Here is an 18,407-nt window from a genome sequence, read left to right as displayed (position 1 = left end):
ACCTTGAACAATCTTCTGACCCCGGGGATAGTCTTTTTCTTCTTCTTCTTCTTCTCTCTCTCTCTCTCTCTCTCTCACTCACTCTCACTCTCACACTCTCCTCTCTCACTCTCACAGTCACCCTCCCAGTCACTCTCACAATCACTCTACTGGGAAAGTCAGCCCACGCCCTTTATAGCCACTGGGCAAATCAACCCCGTGGTGCCACGTGGACAATGCTGCTAGGGTCAGACACGTGCAAGCAAGCCAGATTAGGTCCAGGTGTGCAGAAGCAAGCCAGATCCTAGCCTTAGCCAAATAAGGAGCACCTGCCGTCGGGAAGGCAGAAGCCAGACGCTGCGCCATCTTTGAGGCACGGCCGTGCACGGCTCTCTAGAGTTGGCGTTCGATGTCCCCGTTTGGATGACAGCTAGGGAAGGTTTGTCCGCTGTATGTCCTCCCCCCCCCCCCGCCGCCGGTCCCCCCAGGCCTTCTCTCCGAGTCACACAGGTGGCCAGGGGCGCGGCCGGACAGCCCCTTCCCAGATGCAGCTTCACACTGGTGTCTCCCGGCCCCCGGGACTGGGAGGGCTTCTGGGACAGGGGAGGGCTGGAGTCCGGTGGGGAAAAGGCTCTGTCTGGGATCCCCCAGGATCTACTGGCATCTCCCACTGTGCCTGCGAATCGGGTGGAGCTCAATCCAGCCGTCAGCACTCAAGGATCTGACTCTGGGCCTCGGACTTGCTGGCATGGTGGGCACCGAGGGGACCCACCCGGCGGTAGACCCAGCAGGTGGACCGAGGTTCCGCTCTAGTTTTCGAACTCACACCTGCGCCTGCACCTCTTCCCCACACACATGCGCCCCGGTCCCCAAGGAGCGGGAGAAACAGGGGCATTGCAAACGCCAGACTTGGCCTCAGTTCTCCTTAGATGCTCCAGGGGCTCTCGAGGGAGGAAACCGGGGCTGGGGACGCACACTGCCCGCCCTGGCGGCGACGCTGAGTAAGGTAACCACACCAGATGCTTTTCGCCTTGACCCGGTCGTCTGCCCCGCACTAACACCTCCCCATGGCAACCCCACGACACACCGCAGGTCCCGTTCCTCCCCATCCCATACCAACACCACCCTGGAGTTTTTCAAGATATACATAAAAATATAACATACGTACGTACGTACGGACACACACACACTCACACACACACACTGAAAAATAATGTCTCCATTTGTTTGAAGCGGACGTTGAGTTGTGAAGAGCAGGGTAAAGCACACAGGGAGCCTGTGAGGAGGCAGGTGAGTCAGGTGTGCAGGTGGGGGGCTTCTTCTGGACCTCAGAGCAGGCGGGAGAGTGAGGTGGAGACTCTGTGGGGTCCATGAGTGGCTCGGAAGTGTGTGCTCGAGGGCTGCGTGGTGGGTGGGTGTGCCCGCGTGATGGTGGCGGTGTGTAAGCTGGGCAGGACGGGAATCAGCAAGGCTGAGCTGTCCAGGCGCAGAGTTGGCGTCTTGTGTGAGAGACGGTGGGCGGCAGTGGGAAGCTAGGCAAAGGGTGGGCTGTGCAGACAGGGAGCGGGCCATGTTGTGGTGGGTGGGGGCGTGAGAGCAGCAGGGGCGAGCAGAGCCGCGATGCCCATGAACAAAAGGGAGGCGTGTGACTTGTTGGCGCCAAGGATCCCGCGTGAGGTGGCAAGAGGAGACAGAGGGCTTGGAGGAGGCCAGGGTCCAAAGAGGAAGAAGAAAGGCTTCCCTGACCGGGAATCGAACCCGGGCCGCGGCGGTGAGAGCGCCGAATCCTAACCACTAGACCACCAGGGAGCGTCGTTTATATCTGACGGTTCCCACACTCGGCTCTGGGAGCCAGGCTGACAGCCAGCCTCAAGGACAGACTGTCCGTCCGCCCGGCGCGAGAGCAGATGTCCCGCATTACCGGCCTTACCAGATGCCGTTCGGGACTCCCGGGCACCTGCGCCTACTCCTGCCCTGCCCGCTGCCCGCCCCCGGCTGCCCTCTGCCCGCCCCCGGCTGCCCTCTGCCGATTCTCCACCAAGCCCTCGCGGATTAGACGCCTGGCCCTGGCGGTTCTCCTCCCGCTACACACACCCTCAAAACGTCTCGGCCCCGCTGCCTCCTTCCTTCTCTCAGTGGAGAGATCAGTCGGTCGCGCAGTCTCGGGACAAGCTGAGACACGCCAGACAGGGCCAGCCTCGGCCCTGGACCTTGGCAAAACACAGGCAGCTTGCGTTGGCCGGGAATCGAACCCGGGTCAACTGCTTGGAAGGCAGCTATGCTCACCACTATACCACCAACGCCGCACCGGCGGGACGGCACCCACACGACGCCGGGGACTGACACCCGACGGTGCACAGCGGCGACGGGTCGTCGCCTACCGGCTCCCGCACTGAGCCCTCCCCACGGGGACCCCCCGACGTCAAAGCCAACGCCACCGCCCGAGCCACCGCCAACCCGGGCTCCGCCGCTGCGCGCTGTTCCCCGCCGTCCCAGCCGCGCCTCCCGCACGCACACGCCGGGCCCTTGTGGGCGCTCTCGCCACCTGACTGCAGCAGCAACCCGGCGCGCCGCGAGGGCCACGGGGAAGAGCGAGCGTCCGGGACCGCTCGGGGCGGGTCACCTCCAAGACTCGCCTGGCGCACCGGGGGCTCAGGACACGAGAGTCCATCGGGGCGGCTCTGACACCCGTAGCCTGGTCGGGAGGGCGACCCGTTCCCTGGCGTCGGAGTGCTGGGCCAGGTGCCAGGTGCCAGGCGAGGGGCCCGAGGGTCCGCAGGCGGGTGGGCAGGCCGGGCCGTGGGCAGCCCGATCCCGGCGCTTTGAAGGGGATCAAGGGCCAGCGCAGTCGTGGGCGACGGTCTGGCTAAAAAGATGGCACGTCTCCTCGTCGGGGAATCGAACCCCGGTCTCCCGCGTGACAGGCGGGGATACTCACCACTATACTAACGGGGAGGACCGCGACGACCTCTTCATCGCCACGCCGGGCCCTCTCCGTCGCTCCAGCCAGGTCCTAAGCTCTCCCTCCCACCATGGCCGATCCCCGCACCCAACCCCAGAGTCCCCGGGACGCCGCCACAACGCCCCTCGCACCAGGACCCGAACCCGCAACCCCGGGTGATCACAGCGTCCCCCGCCCCCTGCCCCCGCCCGGGCTGTTGAGCGGGGCTCTCAGAGGTGACAGCTTTCTGCCGCCCTCGCCCACGCCATCAGGAGAGGCTGCACCCACACCTGCGCGGCCCTGCGGCGGCTGGGCTGCTGCCCCAGACGCACCCCCACCGCACCCCGGGGACCTGCAGCGACTTTGGCGCCTAGGAGCGTCTCCACGTCCACGCGGTGGACACCGGGCGAGGCCCGCAGCCTCAGCACCCGGACCGCCAAGTGCCCGGGCGCCCCGTCGCTCCAGGTCCGCCCGGCGCGCGCGTGGGCGCCTGCTGCCCGCCAGGCGAGCGGCCTTGCGGTCAAACCCGCCGTCAGGATGGCCGAGCGGTCTAAGGCGCTGCGTTCAGGTCGCAATCTCCCCTGGAGGCGTGGGTTCGAATCCCACTTCTGACAAGCTCATCTTTTGGCCGCCCCACCCTGAGAGATCGCAGCTCGGGCCTCCTTCCACAACCTCTCCAGCGCTGCGCTCCTCTTGGACCCACAACTTTTGGGTCCACACCTGTGCCTAGAGGAGCGCCCTCCTCTCAGCTGCCACCATCTCCTGGAGGAGAGCGGATGGGGAGCGTGCTGCTCGCCTTGCTTGGCGTCGGGGAGGCTGGAGTCAGTGAGGCGGCCGCTCCTGAGCACCCCGGCAGCCCAGCCAGCCAGCCAGCCTGCCCGGTGCCATTCTTTTGCCAACACAGGACTTGGTCCACCCCCACCCGACACCCGGAACAATTCCCCCAGCCCTCGTGCCCGCCGCCCAGTTTTCCCCATTCCATTCCCTCCAACTCCCACGGGAGTCGCCCACCGCACCCATCTTGGTGGTCTGTGGTCGTCGGGGATTCTCGCGGGCGGAGGTGGCCTTTCCCTGCGAACGCCTGCCAGACCCTTGGTGCACACACAGCCACGCGCCCGCCGGCCCGTCGGCCAGCAGGGGCAGGGTTGTCGTGGGCCCTGGGCGTCGTTCCGGGAGAGGCGCGCTTTAGCCCCAGGGCCTCAGTCTGGACCGGGGACTCTCCTGTTCGTGGCCGTGGCGCTCCCCTGGCCGGTCTAGCCAGGGCCCAGGATCCAGCTGGTGCAGGGACTGTCGGGGAGCAGAGGCTGTGGCAGCAGTCGGGGAGAGTGTTGGCCATGGCTTGGGTGGTTCAGTGGTAGAATTCTCGCCTGCCACGCGGGAGGCCCGGGTTCGATTCCCGGCCCATGCAGAGTCTAGTGTCTTTTGGTTCTCAGCTACTCGTTCTTGTCCCAGTCCAGGCTGTGCTCCATGCAGAACACAGCTTCTGGAAAGCGCCAGTGCAGCGTACACTCCAGTGAGCCTGCGCCTAGCCACTAACCTGGTCGCCTCGCCTGAACTCAGTCAGCCAGGCCCAACTGCAAAGCTACTACAAAGCTCTTGTCAGAGCTACAGTCCCCAATTCTTGGTGGCCTCTTCAAGGGCCCTTCCATGGGGGGAGCAGCAGGAATATGAAATAGAATTCCAGCTGTATATTATAAGCTATATCTTGACTAGGCCAACGGTCAGTGAGTAAGCTAATCAACAAGGTCTATTGTTATGTGGCTTAATATTCAGTTGTGTCTTGCTATGAATTCCTTGTGCTCATAATTCTCCTAAAGTGTGTGTGTGTGTGTGTGTGTGTGTGTGTGTGTGTGTGTGTGTGTGTGTGTCTCCGTTTCAAAGCACCTGTCTAGTCATATAGACAGAACCTTCTGCCTCTGTGCTCCAGGCCCCCTCTTTAGCATTTGTTTTGGGTATCTGCCATTTGCAAATACCCTCCTTGAGCTACTTCCTAAGATAAGAGTCAACCCCAAACAAAGTCTTAAAAGACAAGCAAGGTACAGACAGCTAGCTGACACCACCCCCACCCCATACCTCCAACCTCCCCCTCCACAGTACCATCCCCACACAGGCTGCCTCCCTACCACCTTCTCCTGTTGTTCCTCCCATTGGTGGGATCGTCCCAGTGGGGACGAGGGTGACTTCTTTCCCTAGAGCTGTATCCATAGCAACTTGTTTAGATCTTTGAGAGCTTTCCAGCTCCTGCTGTGAGACACTTGTGTGTTGTACTCAGGATCAATGGATAGATAATAGATAGAATGTGGTTTAGGTTAAACCTTGGACTCTCCAAGGTAGGATAGGTCTAGAATATTTTCTCCAAATTTGCCAAGTACAAATGGACTGGACATTATGGATGTAATTCTTACCTGAGAATTTTTCTTATTGTACATAGTTTTACCGTGTTGCAGTTAAAACCTTTCCTTTTTGGCTGGGCAGTGGTGGTGCATGACTTTAATCCCAGCACTTGGATGGCTACAAAGTGAGTTCCAGGACAGGCTCCAAAAGCTACACTGAGAAGCTCTGTCTTGAAAAACAACTCCCCCCCCCAAAAAAAAAAAAAAAAAAACCCTCTTTCTATTTAGTCAAGATTTGATAATTTTCCTATTGGATATGGTTTTAATATGTTAAAGTTAAAACTTTTCTTTTTCTTTCTTTCTTTTTTTTTTTTTTTTTTTGGTTTTTCGAGACAGGATTTCTCTGTGTCGTTTTGGTGCCTGTCCTGGATCTCGCTCTGTAGACCAGGCTGGCCTTGAACTCACAGAGATCTTCCTGGCTCTTCCTCCTGAGGAGTGCTGGGATTAAAGGCATGTGCCACCACCACCCAGCCAAACTTTTAATTTTTATGTAGACAAAAATGGGGGAAATGTTGCAGGATATTTGATCACACTGTGAAACTCTGAGACAGTGTTAATAAAATTAACCTTAGATCAGGGGATTGAGCCAGTGACTATTGACAAGAGTTAGCCATGGAGAGGATGGAGGATCCAGGATTCCAGGTAGTTACACTAGGAAGCAGCATAGAGGGACTTAAGATTTGTGCCTTTTTTTTTTTTTTTTTTTTTTTTTTTTTTTTTTTTTTTTTGGTATTGCAGGAGTGGAGAGATGCTTCTCTTGCGCCTTCTTGGGCCAGAAAGGAAGGTCAGCTCGATGCCTCTTGGCTTCTCTGATCTAGCATATTTTCACCCCAACATCTTACCCCCTGACCTTTATTTGTAAATGGTAGGGACTTAGTTAAAACCTACATTTGGTGCCTGAGGATGAGCCAGTGCAGGAATCCCACCAGGCCTGGGTCTGAGCGGTGGGGTGCTGACTGCTGGTCTGCAGGGAGCAGATGGCAGTTAAAATATCAATAGATTCAGGTGTGACTGCTAAATGGACAGCAATCTATAATGCTAATTGACATACCAGGAAAATGGGCTCCGATTTATCAACAGATATGTTACCTAAAGTAGTTCTACAATATGATAGGACCCTTGATCTGCTTTATGCAGAACATTGCAAGTCCTTTGGCTCTTCTGTTTTCTATTCATTACTGCTAGCTCTTACAACATCGTTACAATAACTAAATGATAATTCCTGTGCTGTGGAATAATCCTTTTGTACTGTAAAGATTTGTCACTCAAATTGGTGTAATAAAGAGCTGACTGGCCGAGAGCCAGTCAGGAAGTATAGGTGGGACAACCAAACTAAGGATGCTGGAATGAAGAAGGGCGGAGTCAGAGGAGATGCCAGCAGATGCAGAGGAAGCAAGATGTGTAGAAAATGAGGTAACAAGCCATGAGCCACGTGGCAGAGGGTAGATAAGAAATATGGGTTAATTTAAAATGTAAGAGTTATCTAGTAACAAGCCTGAGCTATTGGCTGAGCATCTACAATTAATATTAAGACTCTGAGTGGTTATTTGGCACTGGGCAGTCAGGATAGGAAAATTCCATCTGCATTCCTGTCTGGGTACCATTAAGCTTATGGTTATTAGATCCAAATGAAAACCAGTACCCATCATAGAGTCAAGGATTTGACCCAGGATACAACTTCGGGGGGGGGGGGGGAATTTTAGACCCTAAGTTAACATTGTAAACCCTACCTGCCTAAAGATCAGATAACTTCCTGGGATTCAGGGAATTGTAGTTCTTGGAAAATAACAACAAAGCCTCATGGAAAAGTATGGTGGCCTATAGGTTTTGTCCATATAAGCCATGACAAAATGGTGCATCAGGGCCACACAGCTCGTAAGTTTCCAGATGGTGGTCCTGACCAAATTCCATCTTGGTAAGTATTTAATATTTTAATAAAAGTTTGCTTTAATTTGGCCAAATTGTGGAACTGGTGTTTCTCCTACGCTCAGGATACTGCCAGTTGAGGGAGGTCCTTGCGGGTATCATACAGGGAAGCGAATCCTGAAGAGATAAGAACGAAAACCCAGTGCAGATTGACTTTGTCAGCCCGGACCAGACCAGGGGGTCTAATAACAGGCTGTTTATTCCCAATGTGTTTAAGCCTAGTACAGTTTGAAAAAAAGTTTCCTGGTACAATGCAATCCCCAGGGCACAAAGAAGTGTAATTACATTGAAACTCAACTCAGGGTACATATCATTTCCTCCAAAAAGGTGGGTTCTAGAGATAGATAGGCTACCTATACTAACTTAAGAGCCCAAGGGTCTGTCTTGGTCTCGGTCATAGAGATCATTTGGGCTGTTAGACACCTCTGGTCCTGGTTGTGGGTGCTTAGTCCCACCTCTGGCTCTCAGGGTCATTTAGATTACTACCAATCTCAGGTCTTGGTTGTAAGAGGTTGATATGGCCTGGCCCAACAGATAACACAGATCCTCAGGCTGTTAATCAATTCCAATTCTCAGCTTTCTAGATGGAAAAACAGGTTTTTCATCCTTTCCACTGGAAAGAGAATCCTATGTGTTTAACATTCCTGGTTTCTCTGGAGATCTGTGGGCCCAAGGACCTTCATGTTATGCTCCCAATATCTCCTCCTTCCAATATTTTTTAAAGAATAAATACCAGCTGTAATAGAAGCCAAGATTAAAGGCATTGCTTCTATAGCTAGTCTAATTAATACAGGTAAGTGAAGAGCCCAGGAAAATGAAAAATTGTATGCCTATAGCCTATATACATATTCTATAAGTATTGGAGCTGATATTTGCTTTAAAACAAGCTGTGTGACTCTTTGCCCTACGTTCTCCCAGATACGGGAAAGCAGTTAGAACAGACCATGGCTATGTAAACATCTTGAACTAACACCCTGTAATCAGAGGTTATAAATTCTGACTCTGGGTGCATTCCACAGGGGTTATAAATCCTGACCTCAGAAATGCACTCTGCTGTAGCCATGAAATCTGGACTTCAGGAATGCACTCTCCACCCTGTATGGTCTTATACTATAAAAACACCCTGTGGCCCCTTATTGGAGGTCACAGAGACAAATTACTGTCTGTGGCCCTAACTAGTCAGAAGTTTTTTACACTGCAGTGTTGAAATAAACACTGGCTCTTTCTTTTTATTTAGCATTTACATTAGGTTGTGTCTCCATTAGGGCAAATGCTTTCAGGTAGCAGAAAAATTATTATCTTTTAAAATGAAAAAAAATTTTAATTTAAAGTTAACATAGCTAAGTGGTATAATAGCATGTGAGGATTTAGGTGGCTGTAAATATTCCCATTTATTTATTTATTTATTTATCTATTTATTTGCCAATTAAGTATCTGATAGTATCATTCCACAATAGCTTGACCCTGTGGATAGTAAAATATTTTAGTAACATGATTAATGTTATTAAATTAATTTAATTTAGTAAACTTTTTTTTCAAATCATTTGCTAGCATAAGCAGGACCATTATCATTTTTAGTTGTAATGGGTCCTAGAAAGGAGATGCATAAAGGGCTATTTGGCAAAGCTAAGTTCCAGGTATGACATAATGGTATATTCCTGGAGTCATCAGGGCCCCATGCTATGTTTGGGGGGGCTGTGCTTTGTAGCTGACTAGTTACAGAGGTCTGTGCACGCCTGAGGAGCCCAGATCTTTACACACCTGACAGCAGAGAACGTCCAAGATGCAGACAGCTGTATTTTCAGACATCAAGCTGATGTCCACTAATTACTAATTATACATTATTATAAGTATGAAATATTATATAAAATGCATCTTTATGCTGTATAAAACAATGCCTTTAATAAAGGATAGGCTCTTCATAAGCCTCTTTTAACTATTTTCCTTGCCAGAGTATGATCTTTTATCAGACCAAGGGCAAGCATAAAACTAAAAAACAAACAATGATCATCAACTTTTAAAGATTTAAACATAGCTTTTAACTCAAGATTTAGGCTCTCAGGGGCTGGAGAGACTGCTCAGTGGTTAAGAGCATTGGCTGCCCTTCCAGAGGACCCAGGTTCAATTCCCAGTGCCCCCATGGCAACTCACAACTGTCTGTAACTCCAGTTTCAGGGGATCCGACACCCTCACACAGACATGCAGACAAAACACCAATGCACATAAAATACAAACAAATAAATCTTTAAAAAAGATTTAGGAACTTTAAAATTTAGGACAATTTTAGTTCTGAGCTTAAGAAGACCTTCTTACTAGGTAACAGGATATTTAGAAATACCTAAGAAATAATAAAGACTTCTGCAGGAGAAAACAATTGAGTTTTCCCATGTAAGCATGAACACACCTATTCAGCTGAGACTGTAAATGAAAGAAAATCATGAACAATATCAAAGCATAACAGTTCCTTGGAGGAAGAACTTGTTAGAAGGCTTTAGTTTTATTACATTTTGTAGGTAGTTTGATGTACAGATGATTAAGCTGTACCAAAAATAATTTTAGGTAAAAATGTTCAAAATAATCTAATTTTTATTGTTTACATTTTCAGTTTAACTCTGTTTGGCCTCCAAGGTGATTTAAGAAACATACAATTATGTTTGCTTTTTTTTTTTTTTTTTAGTTTTTCAAGACAGGGTTTCTCTGTGTAGTTTTGGTACCTGTCCTGGAACTCACTTGGTAGTCCAGGCTGGCCTCCAACTCGCAGAGATCAGCCTGACTCTGCATCCCAAGTGCTGGGATTAAAGACGTGCACCACCACCACCCAGCAGCATTTTTTTTTACCACTATACTATCCAGAAAAAAATGTTTAAAAAAAAAACTTTATTTATTTCAATTTATTTCTATTTTCCTTTTTAAATCCACCCAAGCCTGTTTAAGTTGATATTTTATTTTAATGCTTTTTAAAGATTTATTTATTTATGTAAATACGTATATCTGTATGCCAGAAGAGAGCATCAGATCCCATTATAGATGGCTATGAGCCACCATGTAGTTGCTGGAAATTGAACTCAGGACCTCTGGAAGAGCAGCCAATGCTCTTAACCTCTGAGCCATCTCTCTGGCCCTTATTACTATTTTTAAAGCAAGGAAACTGAGCTGAAGACGCACATTAAGCCTTTTCTCCACTTTTGTGCCCTCTCCATGCCTGTCTCCAAACTATTCATGTCCCATCCATTCCAGCTAGACTCTATTCTCAAGTACCTCATTCTAAATATTTCCTCCTACTATATCCTTTCTACATTCCCATTCCTTATGCAACATTCTTTTTCTCTCGAGTTAGGACACTTTCCATTCTTAGTGTTTTTCTGTCCTTCCTGTGTGGTTTATATATGAGGTCAGTTAATGCGGACATCGGTCTTCTTTAAGGATACCCATGTTGGATAAGGATGTGCACACTGGCGTTCCAGAGCTATCCATTGTGACCATCAGACTCTGACACTTCCTAGTCCATCCAGTAAACTGGAGTATGCTTTGCTGTCGGCCACCAGCTCACAGATGACTACCCAGAGACTTATATTCATTATGAAAGCTCGGCCTACAGCTTAGGCTTGTTCCTAACTAGTTCTTATAACTTAAATTAACCCATTTATATTAATCTACATTTTGCCTCGTGGTTTTTTAACCTTTCTTTCATTCTGTATGTCTGACTCTTTCCATGTCTCATTGGCGTCTGACCTGCACCTAGATTCATGTCCTACTTCCTCTCTCTCTGCCCAGAAGTCCCACCTATACCTCCTGCCTAGCTATTGGCTGTTCAGCTCTTTATTAAACCAGTCACAGTAATACATCTTCACACGGTGTACAAATATCCCACAACAGTCAGCTGTCATCCAAATTTAAATAAAAGCAGAGTCAGTTAAACTGTCCAATGACCGAGAAATATCTAATAAAAGCTGATTGATTACAGAGAGTTTCGATTTTTAGCTGTATAGCCCAGAGTGAGTACAATCTTTTTGTGGAGCATGTGGAATTTGTGTATAAACATGCTCTTTGTCCTTTTTAAAAGTCATCTATAAAAGCATTAAAGGCAATCTCTATAGGATTTTAGGATATAACTTTGGCAATACCTATGGAATATTGTTATAAAATCTTAAAATGGGGATTTTTTTTTTTAAAGATCCTGAGTAACATGTGAATGTGACCTGCAAATTAACAGTGTGGGAGAAATAATTTACCTGCATTTTTTTAGTGAAAATAATTTTTGTAGGCTTTTTATTAGTAAGATGATTTCAACAAGTTACTGCATTAGCAGCCACATTATTTAATAAGCTAATAACCGGTTCTGTTTCAGGCGTGTGGTGGTTTGAAAGAAAATGGCCCCCCAGGGAGTGGCACTATTAGGAGGTGTGGCCCTGTTGAAGGAAGTGTGTCACTGTGGGGGCGGGCTTTAAGGTCTCTTTTGCTCAAGCTTCCCTCAGTGTGATAGTTAGTTGACTTCCTGTTGCCTGTGGATCAAGATGTAGAACTCTCAGCTCCTTCTCCATCACCACGTCTGCCTGCACACAGCCATGCTCCCCATCATGATGATAATAGACTGAACCTCTGAAACTATAAGTGAGCCACCCCAATTAAATGTTTTCATTTATAAGAGTTGCCATGGTCATGGTGTCTCTTCCTAAGACAGCATGCCACTTGGTATAACATAGAAGTCAAGAGCCACTCTGAGATTCCCCAAGTGGACACTCCACTTCTCAACGGTATACCCTTAGTTAAGTCTCACTACCTATAGCCAGGCCCATGCAACCATTAGCACAGCAAGAAGGCACATTACCAGGATGTGGGGGAAAATATGGTATTTGGGGATTGCTGTTGCAGATGCTCTGCCCTCAGACTGTTCAGTTTCAGTTGCGTACCTGGCTACCTACAGGCCTAGATGTAATTACTCCTCCCAAAGTCATCTTTAGTTATACTGATCTCTGTTCAGCAGACAGTGGCAAACCAATTAGTTTATTGGGGTTATTTATAGAAGTGTGGGTGAGGGGTTACTTACAGGTATGGATGACTCAGAGGCAGCTGTATTACTGCAAATCTCACCCCAATCTGACTGATGACTCATGAAAGTTGCAATTCCTGGAGCTCTCTGCAATGACTTATGGGAAGCCCAATAGGTTGAAGAGACTCTTTTGTCCACAGCAGTTCTTATTGCTCATATAAGCTTGGGAATAGAGGGACCTTGTGAATATTTTATGATTCAGGGACTTCTTGAGACTTGTGAGTTGCTTACATTATTTGCTGATTTTGTTTGTTTGTTTGTTTTTCAAGACAGGGTTTCTCTGTGTAGTTTTGGTGCCTGTCCTGGATCTTGCTCTGTAGACCAGGCTGGCCTCGAACTCACAGAGATCTGCCTGGCTCTGCCTGAGTGTTGAGATTAAAGGAGTGCGCCACTGCCACCTGGCTATTTGCTGATTTTTAAGATTAAAAAAAAAAATTAATCATTGCTGGAGGAGGTGGCACATGCCTTTAATCCCTGCTTCTCATGGGAAGGGGTGGATGGGATTAGTCGAAGATTCTACAAGGCTGATCGACTGATTACTTCACGGCTGTAGAGAGACGGACTGTTTTCAGGCTCAGAGCCAAAGTATTTGGGGCTACTTTGGTCTCCTTAATAGCCATTCATGTTCACCTCGATATCAGACCTAACATGTTTTTCACCATTGTAGTGAGAGCTCCAGCAGAGCCCTTGTATCTGGCGTGAATTCTGGAGTGATGGCACCTAAGCTTTGAAGAAACCTTTTGTAAATAGTCAGTGACTGTTATCTAAGGTTTACAGAGTTGCTTTTCCTGAAGGAATTACAGAGCCTATGTAGGACTTAGTCTTGAGACATACCTGGCAAACCAGGAAGTCTCCTACAGCTGAGAATTGCTTAGGTAATGCAATGGTTCCTTCAGACAACTCTTGGATGAGATAAGAAGTTTGGGTACGTAAAAAAATGGCTTGCTAAAAGTGTCTTTTATGTAACGATAAAGAGCTTCTGCAAAGCTCCTTGGCAGTCGGTCCATCAGAGACTGACTCCCCTGCTGCTTTTGGCTTTTGCTAAAGCCGTAATTTTGACCCGACCCATGTAACTAAGAACCCCATTGCACCATCAAAGCCTCCACAGATCTCTAGCTTCTAACCCGTACACTGAGAATGGCATCCGAGAACATTCAAAGCCTGTAGTAGAGTTTTCCCACTCTGCTTCTCCCTACCTCTGTTTGCCCCAGTATATTTAAAATGTACCTTAGCTAATGGTTTATTTTGTTCTGTGATGATAAAAATTCATGTAACAGCTTCCGTACTGAAACATGTTATTTGGGGGCAAAATGAATCCACGTTCCCAAGCCATGGTCGTTCATATTTAGTTCAGAATAAACTTCTTACTCCCTTTGAGGGCTGAGCTGCGCTTTGCATCCTGTTTCAAAAGGCTCCTCTCCCATTGACTACTCTTGTGATCCTCAACCTAACTTGTACAGAAAAGCCTCTTCCCTACCTGTGGTGATCTATTGTTTGTAATAAAGCTTGCCTGAAGATCAGAGGACAGAGCCAGCCACAGAGTTAGCTATAGAGGTCAGGCAGTATGGCACTCACCTTTAATCCTAGCACTCGGGAAACAGAGGTAGAGATCCTTCTGGATTTCCCGGAGTTCAAGGCCACACTGGGCAACATGAGATTAAACCAATCTAAAAGAGAAACAGCCAGGCAGTGGTGGCACACACTTTTAATCCCAGCACTCTGGAAGGCTGAGACAGGAAGTGATACGGCTTGCCAGAGAAAGGAATGTGAGGTGGGAGGAGACGGGAATTCGCTCTCTTGCAGAAGCTCTATCAGGCTGAGGAGGTGGTGAGGCAAGAGGTGGTAGCTGTGGCTTGCTCTGTTTCTCTGATCTTTCAGCTTTCACCCTGATATCTGGCTCCGGGTTTTTATTGTAAGACCATCTAGGATTCATGCAACACCTATCTTGCTCTGCTCTTGGGAGAAATACATGCAGGAAATATTCGCCATCCCTGACTCCACAAAGCTGTCCCCTGACCTCCACAAGTGCACATAGCATACATCTGTAATAATAATTCTTCGACTACCAACAATAATAAAATGTAAACCAGGTGTGGTGGTGCAGGCCTGCAATCTAAGTACTCCGGGGTAGAGACAGAAGAATCAGGGGTTCAAGCCCGTCTTCCACTAACCAGCAAATTCAAAATCAACCCAGCCACATCTTACTGAGGAGTCAAGTTTGGTTCCCAGAACCCATATGGCAGCTCACAACTGCTGTAACTCCAGTCCAGGAGTTTGGATTTTCTCTTCAGGCCTCTTGAAGGCACTGCATTCAGCATGGTGCTCATACGTTCAGGCAAACACTCACTCACACATTTAAAATAAATAAATAAATAAATAAAAGCGGGGCGGCGGTGGCGCACGCCTGTAATCCCAGCACTCGGGAGGCAGAGGCCGGTGGATCTCTGTGAGTTCGAGGCCAGCCTGGTCTACAGAGCTAGTCCAGGACAGGCTCCAAAGCTACAGAGAAACCCTGTCTCGAACCCCGCCCCCCCTCCCCCCCAAAAAAGTGCTACTTAAAGGATAATGAAAGGAAGAGAAAGGGAGTGGCGGGAAACCCAGGAGGGGAACGATGGAGAGTTGGAGCGGCTTCAATCCGAGTTCCAGGCAGGAGGATCTGAAGTGTGACGCCAGCCTTTGCCACACAGTTTGAGGCCACTCTGGACAACTCTGTGAGACGCCATCTCAACACTTCGAAAGGAGCAGGGGTTGTAACTAACACGTAAAGTACTTGTCCAGCATTCCCAAGCCCTGGGCAAAACCCACAAACAAGCCGAACATGAATAAAGTTCAGCACTAAGTACACACATCAGAAATTTAGTGTGTAAAGACTAGTATCAGAAAGCAGGGAGGAAAAAAAGTTCTACATGTAATTAGAATAAAGTACTGTACCAAATGTGGAAACAAAATTGTAAAGGGTCTAGAAAAAGGTTCAGCATGAAGTGTAATACTCTTTTAGCGATGATCGAAAATGCAGAAGCAATAAGGAGAAAAACTAGAAATATTAACTTACGGTGAGGGTGAGGGGTGAGGGGTGAGGCTGACAACATTTAGAGACAAGGAAGTAAGGCCTGAGTATAAAAGGACCTGGGGTGTGCCTCAATGGCACCGATTGCCTAGCATCCCCAAGAAAAAGGAGCGGGGACTGGGGCTAGGGGCGGGGGAGTGGAGAGGGTCGGTTCAGGTGCATATAAAGTTTGATATTTATGTCTAGACAGGAAGAGAAAAGATGCATGAAAGCAGCAAATTGCTGACAATGAAGAAGCTAAGTGAGAAAAGGAGATTGTCAGGAGTGGGATTCGAACCCACGCCTCCAGGGGAGACTGCGACCTGAACGCAGCGCCTTAGACCGCTCGGCCATCCTGACTACGCGTTAGAGCGTGCAGCAGCCCACTTGGCAGGGACAACGTGAAGGCGCTCGCTCATCCTTCGGTGATTGGATCCGGCAGCCGGGACACCCGGACTCCAGATCGAAGCTGCGGAGCTCTCCACAGAAAAGAAGCAACCGCAGTCTGCTCAGGTGGGCACGATGCTCCAAGCTCCCGGATCTCGGGTCGTTCCCCAGCCGGGCCGCGTCCCACCATCTTCGGTGTAGGAACCAGCGCAGCAACAATGCATGCCTGCCAGCCGGAGCCTCTTCTCCGGAGAAGAAGGCAGAGGACAACTACTGGGTGAATGCCCGCGGGTTCGGGTCCTGGTGCGAGGGCCGTTGTGGCGGCGTCCCGGGGACTCTGGGGTTGGGTGCGGAGGTCGGCCGTGGCGGGAGGGAGAGCTTAGGACATGGCTGGAGCGACGGAGAGGGCCCAGCGTGGCGATGAGGGCGTCGTCACGGTCCTCCCCGTTAGTATAGTGGTGAGTATCCCCGCCTGTCACGCGGGAGACCGGGGTTCGATTCCCCGACGAGGAGACGCGTTTTCTTTTTTTCAGCCAGACCAGCAGCCTTGGCGCGCTGGCCCTTGGGGCATGCTACTCTCGTGTCCTGAGCCCCCGGTGCGCCAGGCGAGTCTTGGTGGTGACCCGCCCCGAGCGGTCCGGACGCTCGCTCTTCCCCGTGGCCCTCGCGGCGCGCCGGGTTGCTGCTGCAGTCAGGCGGCGAGAGCGCCCACAAGGGCCCGGCGTGTGCGTGCGGGAGGCGCGGCTGGGACGGCGGGGAACAGCGAGCAGCGGCGGAGCCCCGGTTGGCGGTGGCTCGTGCGGTGGCGTTGGCTTTGACGTCGGGGCGGTCCCCGTGGGGAGGGCTCAGGGCGGGGGCCGGTAGACGACATCGCCGTCTCCGCTGTCCACTGTCGGGTGTCAGTCCCCGGCGTCGTGTGGGTGCCGTCCCGGCGGTGCAGCGTTGGTGGTATAGTGGTGAGCATAGCTGCCTTCCAAGCAGTTGACCCGGGTTCGATTCCCGGCCAACGCAGCTGCCAGCATTTTGCCAAGGTCCAGGGCCGAAGGTGGCCCTGTCTGGTGTCTCTCAGCTTGTCCCGAGACTGCACGACCGACCGATCGCTCGACTGAGCGAAGGAAGGAGGCAGCGGGTCCGAGACATTTTTGAGGATATGGGGAGCGGAGAATTGCCAGCGTCATCAAGAATAACTGGCTATCAAGCAGTCAAATCTGTAAGTAGTCATGAACGTCTAATCACAGCTAGGACCTATTAAGAGAAGCCTGCTACTATCACTCCCTGGTGGTCTAGTGGTTAGGATTCGGCGCTCTCACCGCCGCGGCCCGGGTTCGATTCCCGGTCAGGGAAGTGCTATTTTTAACTATGTAAGTGCTATTTCCTAGTATCCATTATAGTAAGTTTTCCTCTTCCTCAAAGATTTCTCGTTGTCCTCATGCTGTTAAGCACCACCTCACCATGAACCGTACATTTCTCATCGCCTCTGCACTCCTGTCCGTTCTAACCCTCTGTACCCTCAGTGCTCATCCGGTTCCTACTCTTTCCGAAGCCCGGAAGTTTACAATTTGCACATCTCAGTTTTTCTGCTTCTCTTGGTGCCCAGTTGACACACCACCACCATCACACGCGGCACACACACGCCACGCAGAGCGCCCAGGATCACCTTACGACATTGCGGGCTCTTAGTTCTGAAAAGAATCTCTCTAGACTGCCTCACCCGCTCCTGGTGAGCTCTCCATCATCCTCTTGGATACTGCAACGCAAAGCCTATCCTTGGACAGGCAGATGGTTGATTTGAGTCTTCCGGGCTCCTGATCCTTAAACATGCAAAACTTTTGCAAAACTCCAGGGGATCTCGGTGATGGTAATACAGAGGGCTGAAAACACAGCGTGTGATAACAGTACCCAGCTGCCCAGGACGGACTTGTCCCATGATCATTTCATCATTTGAACATTTAACCCCATCAGGGGTGACATCCTCAGTGTCTCTAGTCAGGAACCTCTGAGTAATTGGTGGGAACTATGGCTAGAATGTCAGAAGTCTTTGCTGAATTTTCCATTAGTAGAAGAGAACTCCAAATGATAAATAGCGGCTTTGGGACTCTTAAAAGCCAGAGACAATTACATCCATTACTAAAACCTTTTCTTTTCTTTTGGTTTTTGGTGACAAGGTTTCTCTGTGTAACAGTCCTGGCTGTCTTGGAACTCGGTTTGTAGACCAGGCTGGCCTCAAACTCACTGAGATCCACCTGCCTCTGTCTCCTAAGTGCTGAGATTAAAGGCGTCCACCACCCCCTACCCCCATGGCAGATTTATTTACCTGATTTATTTACCTATTACGTATACAGTGTTCTATCTGCATATATGCCTGCAGGCCAGAGAGGGTGCTAGATCTCATTATAGATGGTTGTGATCCGCCATGTTGCTGGGAACTCAGGACCTCTGTAAGAGCAGCCAGTGCTCTTAACCTCTGAGCCATCTCTCCGGCCCCCCATAAATACAACTTTTTAAAAAAGCCTCTTTTTATTAATTGTAGATGTAACCAACCTTCTTATTAAATAAGAAACACAGAACCAATGCAAAGAAGAAAGCCAAGAGGTCAGAGCTAAGAGCTAAAACCTTACCCTTCCTCCTGCGGTGGTCCTACCTCTCCGAACTAACTACCCCTGTGTTAAAGTCTTTACATAGAGT

The 18,407-nt window shown here is 49.7% G+C and overlaps 9 non-coding genes across 9 annotated transcripts; 5 read left to right on the top strand and 4 right to left on the bottom strand.

Moving 5' to 3' along the window:
- Window positions 1-1,716: 1,716 nt before the first annotated feature.
- Window positions 1,717-1,788, bottom strand: Trnae-cuc (transfer RNA glutamic acid (anticodon CUC)). The gene has a single exon. It is a non-coding gene; the product is annotated as a tRNA-Glu (tRNA).
- Window positions 1,789-2,210: 422 nt separating this feature from the next.
- Window positions 2,211-2,282, bottom strand: Trnag-ucc (transfer RNA glycine (anticodon UCC)). The gene has a single exon. It is a non-coding gene; the product is annotated as a tRNA-Gly (tRNA).
- Window positions 2,283-2,862: 580 nt separating this feature from the next.
- On the bottom strand, window positions 2,863-2,934 carry Trnad-guc (transfer RNA aspartic acid (anticodon GUC)). Its single transcript has one exon. It is a non-coding gene; the product is annotated as a tRNA-Asp (tRNA).
- A 517-nt stretch (window positions 2,935-3,451) lies between these two features.
- Trnal-cag (transfer RNA leucine (anticodon CAG)) lies at window positions 3,452-3,534 on the top strand. The gene has a single exon. It is a non-coding gene; the product is annotated as a tRNA-Leu (tRNA).
- A 723-nt stretch (window positions 3,535-4,257) lies between these two features.
- Window positions 4,258-4,328, top strand: Trnag-gcc (transfer RNA glycine (anticodon GCC)). The gene has a single exon. It is a non-coding gene; the product is annotated as a tRNA-Gly (tRNA).
- Window positions 4,329-15,612: 11,284 nt separating this feature from the next.
- Window positions 15,613-15,695, bottom strand: Trnal-cag (transfer RNA leucine (anticodon CAG)). Its single transcript has one exon. It is a non-coding gene; the product is annotated as a tRNA-Leu (tRNA).
- A 468-nt stretch (window positions 15,696-16,163) lies between these two features.
- Window positions 16,164-16,235, top strand: Trnad-guc (transfer RNA aspartic acid (anticodon GUC)). The gene has a single exon. It is a non-coding gene; the product is annotated as a tRNA-Asp (tRNA).
- Window positions 16,236-16,661: 426 nt separating this feature from the next.
- Window positions 16,662-16,733, top strand: Trnag-ucc (transfer RNA glycine (anticodon UCC)). Its single transcript has one exon. It is a non-coding gene; the product is annotated as a tRNA-Gly (tRNA).
- A 261-nt stretch (window positions 16,734-16,994) lies between these two features.
- On the top strand, window positions 16,995-17,066 carry Trnae-cuc (transfer RNA glutamic acid (anticodon CUC)). The gene has a single exon. It is a non-coding gene; the product is annotated as a tRNA-Glu (tRNA).
- Window positions 17,067-18,407: the final 1,341 nt, after the last annotated feature.

Source organism: Peromyscus eremicus, chromosome 15 (genome assembly GCF_949786415.1).
Source record: "Peromyscus eremicus chromosome 15, PerEre_H2_v1, whole genome shotgun sequence".
NCBI classification, from domain to species: Eukaryota; Metazoa; Chordata; class Mammalia; order Rodentia; family Cricetidae; genus Peromyscus; species Peromyscus eremicus.
This window is presented reverse-complemented; position numbering and strand designations above follow the sequence as displayed.